Raw genomic sequence first — 19,444 nt, forward strand, 5'->3', positions numbered from 1 at the left:
CCCAGTGGTATTCACTTTTATTTCCGTAACACTCATACGGTACCTTTAACTACCGAACTCCTATCTGAATATTTCGCAAGGATCATGATATCATTATCTGCGAGACTGAATTAACTATGTCGGGCTTCACTATGTTTATCTTTCACGATCTGCCGATTTGTCTGTATCCTCTTGTCTAACCATAACTAGGCTCTTCCTGAATCAACTACTAACTACTCGTTGGTCTATTCTTATATCTATATTCCGCGTAATCTCTCTTAGGATATGTCCTTTGTCTTAACTTACCTTTCGCACTGGCTCCTTATTTATTACTAACATCTCGGGAAGGAACCCTTACTTCCGCTCTTTGACGTCGTGTTTGCATATTGTTCTGAAATCGTAGCATATTTGTAGAATTTGAATAAGTGCAATCTCATCCCTTTTTCTCATTTTTATCGCATTCTTCCTTCACCATTCCATAGTTGCTAGAACCACTTAATTCTAACTTAATACCACATCACTCCATATTCCCACCTCTTTCTCTTTGGCGTCTCTTCACATTATCGATGATCCTTACTCGCCTTGCGGTAATCCTTTTGTACCAAGGATAACGAAATTCCTTATTCACAAGGGTGACACCTAGACCGATGGGCCGTGTCGGGCACCCGATACCTTACTCAACCGAGTACCAACATAACATATCTTTCATATCATACTATCATAGATAAATGAGCTGGAGAGGCTGTCGTGAAATAAGTAGAATAAAATATAAGGAAACACTCAACATTGGACGACCCAACATGTACTACAAACTTATAAATATGACATATGGTCCTATAAGGCCAGGAAAAAGGGACGTCAGTACAAATAATGTACCTAGTATGTAAGGAATGAAAATCAATAAATAATAGACATGAGAGAAACATGGAGTAAAAGACTCAACATGTAAGTCTGAATAACTCTGTGATCATTAATATTTACAATGACATTCATATGCATATAAATGTCATACCATGCATAGGTATATGCATACATAACATCATCAATCCTCTGAGGGCATCCCATCATATCATTTCGGCCACTGGGGGCAAAATCATCAACGTATATCAGCTGATCAGGTGGTGGTGCATATATAACGCCGTAACCTTTTCCCATATCCCATATACATATAATATATGCGTATATAACGCCATCTGGTCATGGGTCAATGTACATTTATAAATGCATGAAATGCATAAGAAGTGCGTTAATAAGATCTTTCGGTATGTCATAAAATCAATATGCCTTCGATTAATATCGACTACGTATTTTTCTGAGACCCATGAATAGAGATATAATAATAATTCACATGGGGAATAATTCACATGCGGATATCTAAGGACTCCATCTTCTGTAATCTCAAATGGTGTCTTCTCCTTCTGAGGGGTTGTATCCCTATAATCTCACTAACACAGGATCCTCGTACTGGTGTTCCTTCACTTAAGTTACTAAAAAGGATGTTGTCGTGTCCTAAATAGTAACTCTGGTATCACCTGAGTCCAGTAATCGAACTCCAAGACTACAAAAACAACAACAACAACCCAGTATAATCCCACTAGTGAGGTCTGGGGAGGGTAGTGTGTACGCAGACCTTACCCCTAATATGAGGTAGAGAGGTTGTTTCCAATAGACCCTTGGCATCCTTCCCTCCAAGAACTCCCCACCTTGCTCTTGGGGTGACTCGAACTCACAACCTCTTGGTTGTAAGTGGAGGTTGCTTACCATCAGAGCAACCCCTCGAACTCCAAGACTAGCTAGCTGATAAATCTCATGGGCTATCACCCTATTCTCTGGCAGTAAATATGACAGACTACCCATAGATCTACGGCTGAGGGCATCGGCTACTACATTCGCCTTCCCTGGATGGTATAAAATATCAACGCCAAAGTCTTTCAGTAGCTCCAACCATCTCCTCTAACGTAAATTCAATTCCTTTTGCTTGAAGATATATTAAAGGCTCTTATGATCCATATAGATATTAACATAAAGGCCATACAAGTAGTGCCTCCATATCTTTAGTGCATGAATCACCGCGGCTAATTCTAAATCATGGATCGGGTAATTCTTCTCGTGCTTTCTTAGTTGTCTAGAAGCATAAGCTATAACCTTACCATACAGCATCAGTACACAACCCAATCCAACGTCTGAAGTATCACAACAGATAGCATAACTATCGGTTCCCTCTGGGAGTGTTAGAACCGGTGTTGAAGTTAGTATGGCCTTTAATGCCTGGAAACTCCGTTCACAAGCATTGGTCAACTGCAACTTAGCTCCTTTCTGGGTCAGCTCAGTCGATGGTGTTGAAAGAGAAGAAAATCCTTCTACAAATCTCCTTTAATAACCTGACAATCTGAGAAAGATACGAACCTCCGTCGGTGTCATAGGTCTAGGCCAAGTCTTTACTGTCTCAGTCTTTTGAGTATCAACCCGGATACCTTCACCTTAAATAATATGCCCAAGGAAAGCTGCAAAATTCAACCAGAATTCACATTTAGAGAATTTTGCATACAACTTCCCTTTTTGTAGAAACTCTGAGCACAGTACGCAAATGATCTGCATGCTTAGTCTCTGAACTAGAATACACCAATATATCATCAATAAATACAATCACGAATAGATCTATAAAGGATTTGAACACACAGTTCATCAAATCCATGAATACTGCTGGGGCATTGGTCAAACCAAATGACATGACACGAAACTCAAAGTGCCCGTATCTGGTCCTGAATGTTGTCTTTGAAATATCTCTCTCCTTAACCCTTACCTAATAGTACCCGGACCTCAAGTCTATCTTCGAGAAACATTTGGCACCTTGCAACTGATCAAATAAATCATCAATCCTCAGGAGTGGGTACTTATTCTTGATTGTCACTGTATTCAACTGTCTATAGTCAATACACATCCATAAGGAACCATCTTTCTTCCTCACAAATAACACAGGTGCTCCCCACGGTGATGTACTAGGCCTAATAAAGCCTTTTTCAAGCAAGTCCCTTAGTTGTTCCTTCAAATCTCTCAGCTATGTTGGTGCCATTCTATAGGGAGGAATAGATATTAGCTGAGTATCAGGTAATATGTCAATAGCAAACTCAATTTCTTGCTCTGGCGGAAGCCTTGGAAGCTCATCGAGAAAAACATCGGGAAACTCATTAACCACAGGGATAGATTGAATGGTTGGTGACTCTACTTTCACATCTTGTACCCGGACTAAGTAATAAATATGGCCCTTTCTAATCATCTTCCTTGCCTTGAGATAGGAAATAAACTTACCTCTCGGCGATGTCATATTACCTTTCCACTCCAAAACAGGCTCCCTTGGAAACTGGAATCAACCAACTTTGATCTACAATCAACGTTGGCATAACAAGAAGCCAACCAATCCATACCCAATATAACATCAAATTCTACTATATCTAAGTCAATTAGGTCTGCTACTATAGATCGACTATGAACTACTACTGTACAATCTCTATATACCCACCTAGCTATCACTGGATCCCTAACAGGTGTGGACACCTCAAAAGGTTTAACCAACTCAGGTTCTATTCCAAACTTACTAGCAACCAACATAGTAATATATGATAAGGCGGAACCTCGGTCAATCAATGCATATACATCATATGAGGAGACTGATAATATACCTGTAAAAAAAAGTCACGACTCCTGATCTTGTCGACCTACTAATGCATAAATGCGGTTCTGAGGACCGCTCGAGCTAGATGCTCCACCTATGCCTCTACCACGACCGATTGGTGCTTGTGAACCTTGCCTACGGGGGCGTACTGATGATGACGAACCAACTACAGATCTCGCTGGCTGAACTATGTTTGTACCACCTCTCGTCTGACAATCTCTCATAACGTGGCCTGGATAACTACAAGTATAACAAACACCCAACCCCATACGACACTGCCTGACATGATGCTTACCACACTGAGCACATCATGGCAAGGGAGGCCTCATCTGACTTGACTCACCCCTATACTGAGAACTTAAGGCCCTGGAATTCTAACTAGGCCCTGAATATGTGGAACGATCAAATCTCCTATCGAGAAACTGAGGGGGTGCACTAGCCGATGGCTGGGCTGGATACCTCGGGTATTGTTCTCTCTGACCACCTCGAAACTCACCAGAAGGACCCGAAGATCTTGCTCTCTTACTCTAGCCCCTATCATGCTCACGATCGGCTCTCTGCTTCTCTTACGTTCCTCTACACCCTGAGCGTATGCCTAAATACGAGAAATATCCATGCCTGGCTGAAGTGAGACCGACATACAATTGTTAAGCATGTGCGGCTCCAACCCCATCACGAACCAGTGAACCCGATCCTCCATCTTAGCTACAATAGCGGGAGCATACCTAGCCAAATAATCAAACTGAAGGTTGTACTCCTGAACACGCATATTACCCTGCCAAAGGGTCAAGAACCTATCAACTTTGGCCTGTCTAAGCTCTGGTGGTAGATAATGACGAAGAAAAGCCTATGTAAACTCATGCCATACTGCTAGAGAGGCATCCTCACTTCTGGACAACTCCCAAGACTCGCACCATTTAACTGCAATATCCTAAAGTCTATAGGAAGCTAGCTCAACTGACTCAGTCGCAGTGGCCTTCATTGCCCTCAAAGTCCTCTGCATCCTATCGATAAATACCTAAGGGTCCTCGGTTGGATTTGCTCTAGTGAATACAGGAGGGTCCAAATTAATGATATCACAAACCCTCGCACTGATGGCCCTATATGCATGACCAATACCTACTTCCTGATACCGAGATTATGCGGCTACTAATCGAGTCAATAGCTGAATAGCATCTCTCATCTCCTGCACCGGTGCATCTGTGTGAGGAGCTGGGTGTACAGGGGCAGGCGCTAGAGCTGTTGCCCCTCGGAGCTCCTCTGGATAGGGCGGGGTATGTGAAGTATGAGATGGAATCTCACTATGAGACTTTCCTCGAGCCCTGGTAATTCGTGGCGCTCGACTAGTAGTCTCATCAGCCACGGACTTGCCCTTCTAGTTGGCTTTATCTTTCTTAGGCATCGCTGAAAATATAACATATCGTTAGGGAAATGAATCCTTATGTCGCATGATCTCCGATGCTCGCAATTTACCTGCTTGCAATTTAGGCACCGAGCTACATAGGCAACTATGTCCTTCTTCATTTGCCTCCACCAATAATGATGCCTCAAGTCCTGATACATCTTGGCGGTGCCCGAATGAGTAGAATACCGGGAACTGTAGGACTCCTCAAGGATCAACTCACGAAGTCCATCCACATTAGGCACATAAATACGACCCTGCATCCTCAAAACTCCATCATCTCCACTAGTAACCTGCTTGGCACCACTGTGCCTCACTGTGTCTCTAAGGATAAGTAAATGAGGATCGTCATCCTGCCGATCTCTGATGCACTCAAAAAAAGAAGACCGAGTAACTGTACAAGCTAGAATACGGCTGGGCACAGAAACATCTAACCTCACGAACTGGTTGTCCAAGGCCTAAACATCCAATGCAAGCGGTCTCTCACCAACTGGAATATATACAAGGCTACCCATACTGACTGACTTTCTACTCAAAGCATCGGCCACCACATTGGCCTTCCCTGGATGATACAATATGGTGATATCATAGTCTTTCAATAGCTCCAGCCACCTTCTCTGCCTCAAATTTAGTTCCTTCTGCTTGAACAAATACTGCAAGCTCCGATGATCAGTGAATACTTCACATGGCACGCCGTAAAGATAGTGCCTCCAAATCTTCAGCGCGTGAACAATGGCTGCTAGCTCTAGATCATGAACAGGGTATTTCTTCTCGTGAACCTTCAGCTGCCGTGAAGCATATGCAATAACCATGCCACCCTGCATCAATATCGTACCCAGACCAATACGAGATGCGTCACAATATACTGTATAAGATCCTGAACCTGTGGGTAACACCAATACCGGTGCCGTGGTCAAAGCAGTCTTGAGCTTCTGAAAGCTCGCTTCACACTTGTCTGACCACCTGAACGGGGCACCCTTCTGGGTTAATCTGGTTAACGGGGCTGCTATAGATGAAAACCCCTCCATAAATTGACGGTAATAGCCCGCCAAACCCAGGAAACTATGGATCTCTGTAGCTGATGTGGGTCTAGGCCAATTCTGGACTGCCTCAATCTTCTTAGGATCCACCTGAATACCCTCTGATGATACAATGTGACCCAAGAAAGCGACTGAATTCAACCAAAACTCGCATTTTGAGAAGTTAGCATATAACTGGCTGTCTTTCAGAGTCTGAAGAACGATCCGAAGGTGCTGCTCATGCTCCTCTCGACTATGGGAGTAGATCAAGATATCATCAATAAACACAACCACAAAGAAATTCAAGTAGGGTTTGAACACCAGGTTCATCAAATCCATGAATGCTGCTGGGGCATTTGTCAGCCCAAATGACATCACTAGAAACTCATAATGCCCATACCAAGTCCGAAAAGCTGTCTTAGGAACATCGGATGCCCTAATCCTCAATTGATGGTAGCCAGATCTCAAATCAATCTTTGAAAATACCTTGGCACCCTGAAGCTGATAAAATAAATCATCAATCCTCGGTAATGGATACTTGTTCTTGACGGTGATTTTGTCCAACTGCCGATAATCTATACACATCCTCATCGATCCATCTTTCTTCTTCACAAACAACACCGGTGCACCCCAGGGCGAGACACTAGGTCTAATGAAGCCCTTATCAAGCAAATCTTGCAACTGCTCCTTCAATTCTTTCAACTCTTGCAGGACCATGTGATATGACGAAATGGAAATAGGCTGAGTGCCCGGAGCCAAATCAATGCAGAAATCGATATCCCTATCGGGTGGCATCCCCGGCAGGTCTGCAGGAAACACCTCTAGATTCTCAGGAACAACCGGCACCAAATCTATGGAAGGAACCTCCGCACTAGAATCGCGGACATAAGCCAAATAAGCATGACACCCCTTCTCGACCATATGCCAAGCCTTCACATAAGAGATAATCCTGCTGGCAGAATGGCCAAGATTCCCTCTCCACTCTAATCGAGGCAACCCCTACAAGGCTAAGGTCACCGTCTTGGCATGACAATCTTATATAGCATAAGGTGACAGCCAATCCATACCAGTATGACATCAAAATCAACCATTTCAAGAATTAGAAGATCTACACGAGTCTCAAGACTCCCAATGGTGACCACACACGAATGATAAACACGATCTACAGCAATAGCATCTCCCACTGGTGTGGACACATACATAGGAGCACTCAAAGAATCGCGGGGCACAACCAAATAGGAAACAAAATAGGACGACACATAGGAGTAAATAGATCCCGGATCAAATAGAATTGAAGGATCTCTATTGTAAACTGAAACAGTACCTATGATAACAACGTCAGATAACTCAGTTTCAGGCCTGGCTGGGAAAGCATAACACCGGGGCTGGGCCCCACCACCCTGAACTACGTCCCTGGGATGACCTCTAGCTGGTTGGTCTCCACCTCTAACGGTCTGGCCATTACCTCTGGCTGCCTGACCCCTACCTCTGACTGGCTGAGCAGGTGGTGCAACAACTGGTGCCGGAACCATGGCACGAGAACTCTGATGCTGTGAGATGCCCGTTGCCCGAGGGAAAAATCTTGCAATGTGCCTCAAATCACCACAAGTATAATATCCTTGGTTTTCTTTGTGCCGCTGTTCTTTTTCAGACGATGCCAAGTTTTTATTGAACCAGATATTTTTAGATAGATTTTTATATCGACTTTTTCCGATGATGGATAGCTAGGATACATTATTAAGGGAATTAGTCTTGTATATTAGATGTAGTTTTAGTAATTTAGGATCATAAGTGGTATGAGTTGTGATTTGTGCCCCTTGGCCAATTTGTGGCTTGCTTGGTACTAACATGATTTACATCTTGGCATATGAATTCTTAATCTTTAAATGAAAAATGATTGAAGTAATCATCCTTGTTGTGAATTTTAGGTTCTAATTTTGGCTCTTTGACTCATTAAACAGTCTTTTAGGCTATATGCGACTTTCTTTGAGTTCATTGGTTTCAATTGGATTTGGCATATATATTTTACCCGAGCTTGCATGTGCCATGTGTGGTGAGATCTATTATGTGTTCCTTTGCATTATTTGTAATCTAGAACTTGTCCGGACTATGCTTCAAGTCAAAATCCTAGATTAACTTGGTTTGAAAAATGATGTTAGGCTGTCACGACCCCAATTTCCCGCCTTACGATATCGTGATGACACTTAGTCTCTAAGACTAGGTAAGCCTAACAAACAAGAAAATGTGACAGAAATAAAGCCTGAAAACATGATATAAACTATTAAGCCTCAGAAATATCTCAATACTAAACCGCAATACAACATTCCCAAAACCCGGTGACTGAGTCATAAGCTCTATAGAAAATACTAAAATCTCAACATACATCACTGTCTGAATAAAAGATAAACAATAATAAGAGATAGCGAAGGTGACTCCAAGGCCTACGGACGTCGAGCAAGTATACCTTGAAGTCTCCAAAAGAAGCAATCAATCACTGGTGTCCGGCATGGGCAGATGTACCCGGATCTGCACAAAAATGTGCAGAAGCATAGTATGAGTACACCACAATGGTACCATGTAAATATCAAGCCTAACCTCGGTAGAGTAGTGACAATGCCAAGTCAAGACACCTTGTAGGATAAAATAAACTAAACAAGGTATAGCATGGTCTACTATTGAAGGCGAGAAACTAAATGACAAGTAAGCAGTTCAACAATGTAGACTAACCACGAAAATATAACCGGTAAAAGCATCAAGGTGAATACATGAGGAAAACAACAAGTAGATTAGTAAGGATAATTACAAGTACAACAATGAAGAAACAACAAGAACTACTCAACCGACAAGCTTTTTAACATGAGATGTGCAACAAGAATCACAAGCGAGGTACCGCCTCGTTTTCACATTTTACAATTTCATTTACAATTTTTCATTATATCACCGCGTGAGCCTTACATTTAGTTTTGAAAATTATTTTTTCCGAAATAGCTACATGCTTTTTAGCCCACCTTATCTCACCGCGTGGCTTCAAGTAGTTCCCCTACTAGCAACACTTGTATCAAGCACATCTTATCTCACTGCATGTGTATCAACCCCTAACCTTATACCACCGCATGCGTATCAATATCACAAAACAATCACAACTCGCACCACAAGTGCCCAGATGTCACAATTTGCCTAAAAGTCAATAATACTAATATTTTCAAAACAAATAGCCCATGGTTCAACCACAATATGTACAAGAATATTAACAATAACAAAATGAATGTGAATTGCTCCATAAGAAAGATCTCTCAATAGTTAACAACTTCGCCTCAATGTGATTACGGCTTTTACAACTTCAACACTAATAACTCAACAAGAAGATAGTCCACGAAATAACAACTTCAATTAAAAGAAATTCAACGTTTAAAGAGGTAACAAGACAATAAGGAATTATAAAATATTAACAAATACGAGTCAAAAACACTTACCCCGATCCAAATCTTGAAAATCTCCTCCAAAATTGCCCAAAATCGAGCTCTACAAATCAAAATATGAAAAATAACCCTAACCCTCGATTTTTGGGTTTTAATATTCTACCCAGGTGCTCATCCTTCACGAATGCGGAAAAAGCCTCACATTCGCGAAGCACAGCTTCTCCTCCATCCAAGATTACTCTTTGCAAATGCGACGTCCCAGTAGCAAACGCGATGCCTAACTAGGCCACGCCTACGCGAATGCGATGCCTCCCATGCGAACGTGAAGGCTTATGCCCCACTGCCCCTCAGCTGACCTCCCACCTATGCGAATGCAATTGCCCTATCACGTTCGCAAAGGGCACTGACGTCTAAAGCTTTGCGAACGCGTTCTATTCATCGCGAACGCGAATAAGCATGCACCAGACACCAGATCAGCTGTGCAAACATGAAGAGATCGGTCTGAAACTCGTCCGTAACACACCTAATGCCCTGAGACCTCAACCAGTCATACCAACAAGTCATAAACACAATACGAACTCGCTTGAAGCCTCAAATCACATCACATAACACCAAAACCACGAATCTCACATTGATTCAAGCCTAATGAACTAATAAACTTCTTACTTCTAAAACTAATGGAGAATCATATCAAACCAACTCCGAATGACCTGAAATTTTGCACAAAAGTCATAAATGACAGAATTGACCTATTCTAACTTTTAGAACCAAAATCTGACCCCGATATTGACAAAGTCAACTCTTGATCAAGCCTCTCAACCTTCTAAACCTTCAACTTTCCAACTTTCACCAATTCAAGCCAAAACGACCTACGAACCAACAAATCAATATTCGGACATACGCCAAAGTCTGAAATCACCACACAAAGCTACTAGAACCATCAAAACTCTATTCCAGAGTCGTCTACACAAAAGTCAAACTCTGGTCAACTCTTCCAACTTTGGGACTAACTGTCCCAATTCACTCTGAAACTCTCCTAATACCGAACCAACTACCCCGGCAAGTCACATAACCACAATAGAACATAGAGGAGTCAATAAATAGGGGAATGAGGCTAAAATACACGAAACGACTGGTCGGGTCGTTACATCTTCCCCCTCTTAAAATAAATATTCATTCTCGAACGAGTATAGAGAAATACCTGAAGTGCTGAAAAAGGGAGGATAACGGCTACGCATATCATGATCTGTCACCTAAGTCGCCTCCTCAACTGGCTGACCCCTCTATTGAACCATTATGGAAGCAATGCTCTTTGACCTTAACATTTGGACCTGCCTGTCCAAGATGGCTGCTGGCTTGAGCTGAAATCTAGCACATGAGACGGATCACCATAATACTTCTAGAGCATGGAAACATGGAACACTGGGTGAACTGCCGATAAGCTGGGTAGCAATGCAAGCTTGTAAGCCACCTCCCCAACTTTCTCAAGCATCTCAAAAGTATAAATATACCTAGGGCTTAACTTGACATTCTTCACCAAACTTATTACACCTTTCATGGGTGAAACCCGGAGAAAAACCCTCTCTCCAACCATAAATGCCACATCACGAGCCCTCCGATTAGCATAACTCTTATGTCTAGTCTGGAGTGTATGAAGCCAATCCTGAATCAACTTGACTTTTTCCAAGGAATCCCGAACTAAATATTTGCCCAACAACCTAGCCTCTCCCGGCTCAAACCAACCAACTGGGGAACGACACTGCCTCCCATATAGAGCATCATAAGGAGCCATCTGAATACTTGATTGGTAGCTGTTGGTGTAAGCAAACTCTGCAAGCGGCAAGAATTGGACCCAGGAACCCCTGAAATCCATAACACAGGCACGTAGCATATCCTCCAAGATCTAAATGGTGCGCTCAGACTGCCCATTCGTCTAGGGGTGAAATGCTATACTCAACTCAACCTGTGTACCTAACTCACGCTGTACGGCCCTCCAGAAATATGATTTGAACTGCGTGCCCCGATCAGAAATAATGGACACCTGCACACCGTGAAGATGAAAAATCTTACGCATATAGATCTCAGCCAGCCGCTCTAAAGAATAGGTAGTCACCACCGGAATGAAATGTGTGGACTCAATCAAGCGGTCCACAATCACCCAAACTGCATCAAATTTCTTCAATGTCCGTGGGAGCCCAACAACGAAGTCCATGGTAACACGCTCCCATTTCCACTCGAGAATCTCAAGTCTTTGAAGCAAACCGCCTGGCCTCGTGACAGTTCAACCACTAAGCCACATACTCTACTATAGCTTTCTTCATTCTTCTCCACCAATAGTGTTGCCTTAAATCCTAATACATCTTAGCAGCACCCAGATGAATGGAGTATCATGAACTGTGGGCCTCCTCAAGAATCAACTCACACAACCCATCCACATTGGGTACACATATCCAACATTACATCTACAACACCCGTCATCTCCGATAGAAACCTCCTTGGCATCGTCGTGCTGTACCGTGTCCTTAAGGACAAGCAAATAGGGGCTGTCATACTGACGCTCTCTGATGCACTCGTATAAGGAAGACCGAGAAACCACGCAAGCAAGAACCCGGGTGGGCTCCGAAACATCCAATCTAACAAACTGGTTGGCCAAGGCCTGAACATCCATGGCTAGTGGCTTCTCTGCTTCCTGTAGATATGCCAAACTAGCCAAACTTTTCGCCTTTCGATTCAAGGCATCGGCCACTACATTGGCCTTCTCGGGATGATACATAATAGAGATATCATAGTCTTTCAATAGCTCTAACCATCTCCGTTACCTCAAGTTCAGGTCCCTTTTCTTTAACAAGTGCAGCAGACTCCGATGATCTGTGAATACCTCGCAAGACACGCCATAGAGTTAGTGCCTCCAAATCTTCAATGTGTGAACTATGCCTGCCAACTCTAGATCATGAACGGGGTAGTTCTTCTCATGGGGCTTCAGCAGCCGTGAAGCATAAGTAATCATCCTACCCTCCTGCATCAAGACACACACAATAGCAATCCACGAAGCATTTCAATAAACTGTATATGACCCTAATGGTGAAGGAAAAACCAAGACTGGAGCTGTGGTCAAGGAAGTCTTGAGCATCTGAAAGCTCTCCTCACACTCGTTAGGCCACCTAAATCGAGCACTCTTCTTGGTCAATCTGGTCAAAGGTGCAGTAACAGATGATAAACCCTCTACGAAACGACGATAATATCCGACCAAACCAAGAAAATTCTGAATCTCTATAGCTGAAGACGGTCTGGGCCAACTCTAAACTGACTCAATCTTCTTTAGATCTATCTTGATGCCCTCACTATACACCACATGACCCAAAACAACACCACCGAATCAAGCCAGAATCTAATTTCGTGGTCAAAATCCAAATTCACCATTTCTAGGTTTTCTTTCAAAAATCTCACAATTTCTACAAATGTTCATGATACAAAATCCATATATAATCCATGTATTTAACTCAAATCAAGTAGGAATAACTTACCTTATGATATATAGCAAAAATCGTCTTCAAGAATCACCCTAAATCCTCCCACATGTGCTCCAAGAACATAAAAATGAATAAATGAGCTCAAAATCCAAAAATTAGATGTTTAATACACCTTACATGCCTCCTTATTCGTAATCGTGGTCATTAGACACGCGATCACGATTAACAAATATTCCAGCATCATTTATCTTCATTGCGATCACGGCAAAAATCACGCAATCGCGATGTACAAATTGTGTTTTCTTGTTCACATACACCCTTCGGTATAATGGCTATAACCTTTTGTACAAAGTTCCAAATGATAAACAGTTTAATTTTCTGAAAACTAGATTCAAAGAGCTACAACTTTTAAGATCATCCCCAAATTCCATATTGCAAGATATAAGCTCTAGAAGTCAGACCACTAAAAGCAGAAATTCTTTCTACGCGATCGAGATCCTACCTATGGTGATCGCGATTCACAAGGCCTGCAAAGCACTTTACTCTTTGCGATCACGTCCCAGACCTCTGTGTTCGCGATTCACACCCCTGGCATCAGTTATCAGCAGTTCAAAAGGACCTCAAAGTGGTCTAAAATTACCCCAAAACTCACCCGAGGTCTGAGGAACTCCATCCAATCATTCTAACAAGATTATATACCCTATGTAAACTTGTCCAAAGGCTCGGAACCCGAATTATAACATCGAAACCAAGAATTAAAGATCAAACCCAATTTCTTAAACGCTCTTATCTTTCGAACATTCATCGTTCGCTGAAGGCGTCCAAATTACACTTAGTTATTCCGGATCACGATGAAACTTCACACACAAGTTCCAATCAATAAAATGAAACTATCCAAGGTCCCGGAACACCACCCGGAGTCCAATAATACCAAAGTTCACCAGAAGTCAAACTTAGCAAGTTTCAAAATCTTCAAAATGCAAACTTCCGATAATAAGCGTTGAATCACTCTCGGAACATCCGATACTCAACTCGAACATATGCCCAAGTCCGAAATCACCTTACAAACCTATAGGAACCTTCAAATCCCGATTTCAAGGCCATTTACTTAAAAGTCAAACCTTGGTCAACTCTTCCAACTTAAACCTTCCGAATTGAGAATTATTCCTCCAAATCAACTCCGAACTTCTCGAAAATCAAAACCAACAACACGAGCAAGTCATACTACATAAAGTGAAGCTACTCAAGGTCTCAAACCACCTAATGACATGCTAGATCTCAAATGAATGATCGAGGCGTTACACATATGACACTACTTGTGTGCATTTGAACATCTTTGTGTGAGAGAGAGAGTTAATCCTTTCCATTTGGTATCCTTTTGCGTCCTGAATTGCATTTATATGTGTGGGATTCTCTCTTAAGCGTGAGGGCACATGATATTTGAGTTGTAAATTTAATCCAATTTTCAATTGGGAGGAATGAACGAAAGAAAGTTGCTTGTGATAATGAGATAAATTTTGAAACTTTACTGTCATGACTTGATTGCTACTTTGATTAACGTATTGTTTGAGCACTTAAAATGAAATGACATCTGTGAGATGTTGCTAATTCATATGTCTTGGATTATTGTTGGTACCAATGAAAGTCATGTGTGCATGCTTGTAGTAGACTTTTTGACTTGGTATGATGTGGTGCACTTTTGAATTGAGTCCTTAGAAAGAAATTTTATGTTTTGATTTGCTTGAGGAAAAGAAATAGTTTAAGTTTGGGGGTTTGTTAAGTTGGTATTTTACCCACTTATCTCTTCTTTAATCTTAGACTTTTGTCCTTTTTAATTGATAAAATAGTGCATTTATTTACTTCTATTTTACAGGATCATGTGATTTGAAAATGATCGGGAAAGAAACCAAGTGAAAACAAGTCAAAAAGGAGCTCAAATGAAGAAAATAGGATAAAAGCCCCAGATATCGCAAATGCGAATTGGGCTTCATAATTGCGAATTGGGCTTCGCAATTGCGAAGTCAACAATACCAGTCAATGTTCGCAAATGCGAACTCCTTGGCCGCAATTGCGAAGGCAAGTTAGAAAAGCATAAATCGCAAATGCAAAGTTAACAAGAGAGTCAACTTTCTTAAATGTGATCCCTTACACCGCAATTGTGATGCATCAGCGAAGAAGTCATAGTTCACAACTGCGAAAGTCTGGGCCGCAATTTAGATTGTCAATAGTAGAGTCCAGTATCACGACCCAACCTGGGGAGGTGTGGCTGGTAACCGGTGCCGTACTGGCCCAAGCGAACCACTTTGTAACTCATTCTTTCTATAACTGTCATGGGCCGATATGGCCACAACTTGTAATGCATAACCGTAAGTGGGCAAACTCTGTATTAGCGAGCCATCGTACTCAAAACATGAATACACATGGGCCGTCAAGGCCTCTGACATACTGCACATGATGAACCTGTGTCTAGAACACCTCTAAGAGTATTTGACATCGAAACATGGTCTGGACAGGGCCCCGAACTATCCATAAGTATATATACACATTAGGAAAGTCTGATAACCTCTAGACTCGGCTATACTACAGATGAAATGGAGCTTCACCAATCATCAGCTAGATATCAACTCCATCAATGATGAGAGCCCGTCAAATAGGATACCTGAACCTATGTCACGAGCCAAACTTCAACATATCATTATGGCACCTATCACAGAACTAGGCAAGCCGACAATCACAAATAACTACACAGTTTAAATTGAAAACATGATGAAACAGTTTTAACAGTGAAAAATCTCATAAATAACCGATAAGAAATACTACGACTCAATAAAAAATTCCCAAAATTCGGGTGCCACTAAGTACATGAGCTACTAAATGTCAACACAGTCAAAACATTTAATACAACTATCTGGAAAGATAAAGCAGTGTTAAATAAACTGAAAAGAAGGAGAGTCGAGGTCTGCGGACGCAAAAGCCGCTACCGCAAAAGCCTCCAAGAAGGTAAAGCTCCAAGTCTAGCAACCACAGGGTCCAGATGTACCTGGATCTACACATGAAGTGCATAGTATAGTATGAGTACAACCGACCCAATGCACTCAAGAAGTAACAGGACTAATCTTGGCTGAAAGCAGTGAAGAATTCAGAATGGTACATTCCAAACCCAGATAATAACAGTACAGATATGACAGGAAAATGACAGTAATACTCAGAGAAATCTCATAATCAGTTTATACACAATACAAAAATATAGATATGCTTTCAAATTCAACAGTTAAGCTCAATACCGGTAAAATATGCCAAGTATATCTAGCATAAGGAATGTTACATCTCTATGCCTACATAAACAAATATGCTTGTCAAATGCTATGCATCACAACGATACTCCCATGTACTCACGCTCTCAGAGTACTCAATCTGATTGCCTCAACTCTCACTCGTCACCCTTAATCACTCAGCACTAAACAATACTTGCGCTCACTACTGATATTTCAAACTCCGGAGGGGAGGATCCTACCCAAGCTCTAATAAAACCTGTTGCGGCATGCAGCCTGATCTCGTCGTGAATCAATGAAACCTGGTGCGGCGTGCATCCTGATCCCATCGTGAATTAACAAAAACCATTATGGCGTGCAACCCAATCCCATCATGAATCACTCACAATCCGACCCTCAGGGCCCAAATCAATTATCAATCTCTCCAATCTCTCGGGCTCATAAATCTCATGCCAATCAGCCCTAACAATGATATCATGATGTAACAATAAATGACAACAGAGACCGAGATATGAAGTGCAAATGATGGATGTGACTAAGTACATAATTATAATTTAAGCAACTAATTCAACAGCAGAAATGACCTCAGTGGGTCCTAACAGAATAAGCATATAGCCTAAACATGATTTCTAATATGGATTGCAGCTCAATTACTCTAACATGTAGGAAGTACATGAATAGCAACAAGGTTTAATAACTACACGGTACCACAGAAATAACCGAGTCACAATTACCACAGTGCATGCCTACACGCCCGTCACCTAGCATGTGCTCCACCTCAATACCAACCACATAACACGTATTTCAGGGATTCATACCCTCAGAACCAAGTTTAAAAGTGTTACTTAGCTCAAACCGCGCAAGTCCCTACTCCAACAAGACGTTGCCTCGCGAATCGGCCTCCGAGCAACTCGAATCTAGTCACAAACAACTTAATACAATCAGTACAAGCTATAGGAATCGATTCCATACGATAAAGCCAAGTTCTTTAACGAAAGTCAAAAGTCAACCCAAAACGTCAACCCTAGTCCCACATCTCGGAATCCAATAAAATTTTGAAATTCCAAACACCCATTCAATAACGAGTCCAACCATACCAAAATTACCCAATTCCGACCACAAATCGACACTCAAATCCACAAATTTTACTCTCATATACATAGGTCAAAACCCCCCAAATTTCACCTCAAAAATACCTAATCTATGTGGGAAAATCAATGGGTATTCAATATTAATAATTAACAACGATCAAAAGTTTCTTATCTATTGAAATCTAGTAAACACCCCTTCAATAATTGCCTCAATCCGAGCTCCGAAAGTCCAAAAATGAAGAAATTACTCTAACCCTCGTCTTTATGTAATCTGCCAGGCATTTCACACCTACGAGCCCTTTCACCGCTTCTGCGATCAAAAGTCAGCTTTTGCAAAAACCACTTTTGGCCCGACCAACTGCTTCTGCTGTCCCTTGTCCGCACCTGCAGGTGCGCTTCTGCGGACCTGCCCTTCAAGCCCCTCTTCCGCTTCTACGACCACTTTTCCTGCATCTACAACCTCATAGGTGTGGAAATCTTCCTCGCACCTGTGCTCCCAGGCCTCCTCCCCAAATCTCGCACCTGCGATAACTCACCCTGCACTTGCGTGACCGTACCTGCGGCCACTCCCACTGCAAACGCGATGACATCAGACTTCAACTGCTTCAGCAATCCTCTAAGTCTAATTTTGATACCGAATTAATTCCAATTCACACCAGGGGCCCTGGGATCCCATCCAAACATACCAAAAAGTCCTAAAACACGATACGAATATAGTCGAGATCTCAAATCACATCAAAAACACGAATCACACCCCAATTCAAGCCTAATGAAACTAATGGATTTCCAACTTCTATAATCGATGTCGAAACATATCAAACCAACTCCTATTGACCTCATATTTTGCACACATGTCATAAATGACACAACTGACCTATTCCAACTTTTGGAACTAAAATCCGAGCCCGGTACCAACAAAGTCGACTCTCGGTCAAACTTCTCATCTCTCCAAACTTCAACTTTTTCAACTTTCGCCAATTCAAGCCAAAATCACCTACGGACCTCCAAATCAATATCCGGACACACTCCTAAGTCCAAAATCACCATACGGAGCTATCAGAACCATCAAAACTCCATTCCGAAGTCGTTTACCCATAAGTCAACATCCGATCAACTCTTCCAACTTAGGCTTCCAACCTTGGGACTAAGTGTCCCAATTTATCCCGAAACATCCCTGGAACAAACCAACCACTCAGACAAGTCACATAATAACAAACGAACATAGAATAAGCAATAAATTGGGGAACGGGGCTACAATACGCAAAACGACCGGCCGGGACATTACATTCTCCCCCTCTTAAACAAGCGTTCGTCCTTGTAACACCCGGGAAACTTTTGAAGAACTTAAGTGTAAAGCCCGGTAAAATTTGCAAAGAAAATAATGTTTCATGGTACTCTGACCTTTAGGGTTGAACAATGCACGGGAAAGTAAAGGAAAATTTTTGACAGAAAAGTGTATTTCTGCGGCCCATTATGCGACCGCAGAATCACTCTACGGACCGCATAACGGCCGCAGAGTGAGACAGTTAATTGGGTCAGTTGGAAGCAATTATGCGGTCGACTATGCGCCCGCATAACTGTTATGCGGTGTACTATGCGACCGTAGAACAGTTATGAGGACCGCAGACTCAGGCAGATTTTTGATCATTTTGGACACCAATTATGCGACCGATATGCGGCCCGCATAACCTGTTACGGAGCGTCATTTTTGGGTTTCTAAAACCCGACCCTATTTCGTTAAATACACTCTTTTGGTCATTTTTGAGGTATAATCTGATATTTTAGAGTGAGAGAGAGTGCCCTAGAGTGAGAAGGTGTTCCTCAATAATTGATTCTTCAATTCTTACTCAAGTTTTGGAAGATTAAGGAGTGAAACTCACTAGGTCTTTATCCTAGAGGTAAGATTCTACACCTTAACCCTCAATTTTGAATTTTTTCTAGAAATGGGTAATAAGCAAGATAATTTCTGGGCAAGAGGGTTGTTTATTTTACATGCATATGTTATCAAAGGGTGTAGAAAGATTGTTGAGCTAAAAATGGTAAAGATTGGGTAGTGGGATGATGGAATCCTCCATAAAAGGACCTTGAACCTTAATCCACACTTAGTGTTTGATAAAAT

The sequence above is a fragment of the Nicotiana tabacum genome, chromosome 24 (assembly GCF_000715075.1).
Source record: "Nicotiana tabacum cultivar K326 chromosome 24, ASM71507v2, whole genome shotgun sequence".
Taxonomy (NCBI): Eukaryota; Viridiplantae; Streptophyta; class Magnoliopsida; order Solanales; family Solanaceae; genus Nicotiana; species Nicotiana tabacum.